The following is a 4436-nucleotide window of genomic DNA, read 5'->3' as shown; positions in this document are numbered from 1 at the left end:
TCTTTTTGGACTACAACTCCCATCATCCCTAGCTAACAGGACCAGTGGTCAGGGATGATGGGAACTGTAGTCCCAAAACAGCTGGAGGGCTGAGTTTGGCCATGCCTGCTCTAAAGTCAGTTGTCTTCAAGTTGAGGAGCCTTTAGCTCCCACAGACAGTTGGGGACCCATTTCTTAATGGCTTTTTTTTTAAAAAAACCACATATTTGGACAGTGGTTGTGCTGCTGTAGTGACCCACCTTGGGTCAAGCTGTGAGCCAGGAATGAGGAGACTGTGGGCCCCCTCAGACGGTGTTGGACTCCCATCAGCCCCAGGCAGAGTAATATCATGGTCAGGGATGATGGGATTTGAAGTTGAGTGACATCTGGAGGGCCACAGACTCCCCCTCCCTGCAGAAGCATCTCCTGACCCACCAGCTGAGGACCAACGCTCTAAAGCGCTATATACATGCTAAGTATGAGCCATATTTAGACATTTCTCTCCCAGCAATTGTAATTCAAGGGAGATACATGGCGGGTATGCAGTAAGCTCCCCTGCCCTGAACAGACACCCCCCCCTTAATCTGTGGGAGGGAGGTAGATGCCACCATGAAAGCGTCCCCTCCCCCCACTGTGAGTTCTGCACACTCTTGGTATTAATTATTCAAGTAGCAGCAATAATGATGAATAATCACGCACACAGCCCTGTGGGTTTTAAAACATGTTGGGCTGCCAAGTGGGAAATACCGTATTTTTCGCTCTATGAGACGCACCAGACCACAAGACGCACCTAGTTTTTGGAGGAGGAAAACAAGAAAAAAAATATTCTGAATCTCAGAAGCCAGAACAGCAAGAGGGATCACTGCGCAGTGAAAGCAGCAACCCCTCTTGCTGTTCTGGCTTCTGGGATAGCTGCGCAGCCTGCATTCGCTCCATAAGACGCACACACATTTCCCCTTACTTTTTAGGAGGGAAAAAGTGAGTCTTATGGAGCAAAAAATACGGTAAATGCTTGACAGCACACAGCAGCACCTAGTGGCCAAAAGGTAGAAAACTGCAAAAACGTTATATTCTTTATGACCTTGGCTTTGCAAAAAAACAAACAAACAAACAAACAAACAAACAAACAAAAAGCCATTAAAAGCTACAAAATAAACCAGTAAAAGAACACCTAAAGCGAGTGATTCATTGGGGGACAATTGGGCTGCAATCCTATATCCACTTTCCATAGAGTAGGCCCCATTGAACAAAACGGGATGAAGATTTGTACAGGATTTCACTGTTTAGGTTTAAAATGCAGAGGGGGAAAAAAGACTTAAGTCCATGCCCAGCTCTTCCTGTGTTAACTGGAATGGGGGTGGGGGAGGGGGCAGCTCAATCCACAGTTAAACTGTGGATTTTGATACAAGGCATCAGCAGCTTGGAGGTTTTAAAAGATTAGACAAGTTAATGGAGGATGGCTACTAGTCATGACGGCCATGCCTCCAAATACTGCCCCCCTCGGCTCTGCCCATGTTCTCTTGCCACACCAGTATGATGTACACCCTTTGAGAACCACTATTCTAAGTGTTCTAGCCTAGACAGCATCTTAAAAAGCAGAGACATCACCTTGCCGACAAAGGTCCGTATAATTAAAGCTGTGGTTTCCCCAGTAGTGATGTATGGAAGTGAGAGCTGGACCATAAAGAAGGCTGATCGCCAAAGAATGGATGCTTTTGAATTATGGTGCTGGAGGAGACTCTTGAGAGTCCCATGACTGCATGAAGATCAAACCTCTCCATTCTGAAGGAAATCAGCCCTGAGTGCTCACTGGAAGAACAGATCCTGAAGCTGAGGCTCCAATACTTTGGCCACCTCATGAGAAGAGAAGACTCCCTGTAAAAGACCCTGATGTTGGGAAAGATGGAGGGCACAAGGAGAAGGGGACGGCAGAGGACGAGATGGTTGGACAGTGTTCTCGAAGCTACCAGCATGAGTTTGGCCAAACTGCGGGAGGCAGCGGAAGACAGGAGTGCCTGGCGTGCTCTTGACCATGGGGTCACAAAGAGTCGGACACGACTAAACAACATTCTAAGTGTGATGTTCCCCCTGCTAAATCCATTTCCCAGGACAGGCACCTTCTGGCCCCCCAAAAGTCATTGGACCCCAACTCCCATCATCTTCTGACCGCCAGCCATGCCGACCGAAGGTGAGGGGACTTGCAGTTCAGCTACAGAGCTGTCAACGTTTCCCTTTTTATACGGGAAATTCCCTTATTCCGAATAGGATTCCTCGCAAGAAAAGGGAAAAGTTGACAGCTATGGTCCAGCAACACCTAACGGAGTCCCACCTTCCCCACCCAAGCGAAAAACTCCCATTGAGCACAGCGAGCCAAAACGCACGTAATTACGCACGGGATTGCGCCGTGCGCAAGACCTCATCCTTAGATCATTATGGATCCTCACGTCACCAGAGGCACGCGCCTGGGTTTCTCTCTTGGTAAGGGGCGAGCTGGGGAACAAGAAGATCCCCCTTCCCGACTCCCTCCCTCCCCCGCCCTTGGCTCCCGAAGTAATCCGGAGTGCGCTCAGCTCCCTTTCCTGATTGGAGCCGGGGCTGTTCCGGGGCCTGGTCGCGCCGCGCGGCAATCACTTCCTGCTCCTCCCCTTCGCCTCTTGCCTTGCCGGGTCTTGGAGAGCCTGGGTTTCCCCCGCAGGCTCCGGTGGCGCTGCGCGCCGCTTTCAAACGCCGAGCCTGCAGCCGCGATTGGAGGGGCGCAAGGAGAAGGCGTCGCCTTCAACAACAAAACACCCGGCTCTTGGCGCCGCCGGGAAACACCCGCTACGGGAAGGTGAGTGTGGAGAGGAGAAGAACAAGGAGCGTGTAGCGGGAGGGATGCGGGGAACTCGGGAGCTTCCGGGGCGACAGCGGGGAGCTGCATTCAGACGTGTGGGGTTCTCCCGAGTGCCCCGGTGGGTTCTGAAATAAAAAACGGGGCGAGGGGAAGAAGGTAGGCAGCCAAGCGACGCCAGGGCTGTCGGATCGCTGCACGTTTGTGATGATACAAGGGCAAGTGACAACCGGAGTCGCCTTCCTTCAAAAACAAAAACCCCCATATCAGTTTGCCATAAAAGGCTTGATCACATTTGTTTTCAAATACCATATGCCGTGGAGGCAAACTTTAATCTATTTCTGTGCAGCAGGCTTTGCCAAGCTGATTCCCCTCCCTGTGCTTTGGACTACAATTCCCATCTGCCACTGCCAGCACAGTTGTGGTCCAAAGCACGTGGAAGGTGCCAGGCTGGTGAAGAATGCTGTTCATTCATAATATGAGTGCCCATGTGCATATGTGGCATGCTCTTGTGTAACCACAGCAGGTCTTCAGTGGGTTCATTGAGACTTGGCAGCAAAATGCACTTTTTGCTGGTCCCTTTTGACAGCTGCTTGTCCTGACCTTTCTCAGATCAGCCTTATTATTTCCCAGGATTTTTTCCCCTTTTGGTGGCCTAACATGAAGTAGGTGTGTAATTTGCACCATACTATGCTATCCTGCGCACCCAGCAGTTCGAAAGCATGTCAAAGTGCAAGTAGATAAATAGGTACCGCTCCAGCGGGAAGGTAAATGGCGTTTCCATGCGCTGCTCTGGTTTGCCAGAAGCGGCTTAGTCATGCTGGCCGCATGACCCGGAAAAAACTGTCTGAGGACAAATGCCGGCTCCCTCGGCCAGTAAAGCAAGATGAGCGTGCAACCCCAGAGTCGTCCGTGACCGGACCTAATGGTCAGGGGTCCCTTTACCTTTACCTTTGTGCTGCTCCCCCAGGCTGGGTGCCTGTTCTCTTCCATTGTTCCCTCCTCAAAAATCTGCCCATTCCTCCTTATGGATATGCACAGTGTCCTGGCACTCCTGTTTTTTAAAAGAAGGGATGCGCTGCATCCAATCATCTGCCTGCCTTTGTTTTACTTGATAAAAAATAGAAATAGAGAGGATTTTTAGGGAGAAAGGAAGAGGAAAGTGATTCTCAATCCCGTCTGCTTTCTTTTGTCCTGTTTTCACTTACAGCTGCTTGTGGCTTGTTTGCACAACCTTAAGTTATGTTTATAAAAATATTTTTATGCTGCCAACAAAGTGGTTTACAACAAAAGCAGATAAAACTGTACAGTAAAAACCATATAAAAAGTCAGGCATCAGTTAACTGTTGTGGACGGATGTATCTTAATTGCCTGCATAGGCCCCTGGCAGAGTAGAAATGTTTTCAGCAGGCTCCTGTTGAATCTATTGTCTTCTTCTTCTTCTTTGGCAATCACTCATAGCCAAGTAAGATCGTCTTCCATAAACACGGTTTTAAAAGTGAGTCTGTAAGTGACTGTGGAGGCCAATTCTGGATCCACACATCCTTCCACAGTGGGGACATTGGTGGGAGTTGATCACGGTGAGGGTTTGCCAAGTGTGTCTTCCTCTTAGCACGTTTCTCCCTTG

The 4436-nt window shown here is 49.6% G+C and overlaps 1 protein-coding gene across 1 annotated transcript in view; it reads left to right on the top strand.

Moving 5' to 3' along the window:
* The first annotated feature begins 2643 nt into the window (after positions 1–2643).
* The window catches only part of SRBD1 (S1 RNA binding domain 1), a 171192-nt gene continuing 169399 nt past the window's right edge, over positions 2644–4436 (top strand). Inside the window, exon 1 of the mRNA XM_080998131.1 lies at positions 2644–2809. The gene's annotated coding sequence lies outside the window, so the exon portion shown is untranslated. The remainder of the gene's footprint in view (positions 2810–4436) is intronic.

This window comes from Podarcis pityusensis (genome assembly GCF_964106645.2).
Source record: "Podarcis pityusensis genome assembly, chromosome: 3".
In the NCBI taxonomy this organism is placed as follows: Eukaryota; Metazoa; Chordata; class Lepidosauria; order Squamata; family Lacertidae; genus Podarcis; species Podarcis pityusensis.
This window is presented reverse-complemented; position numbering and strand designations above follow the sequence as displayed.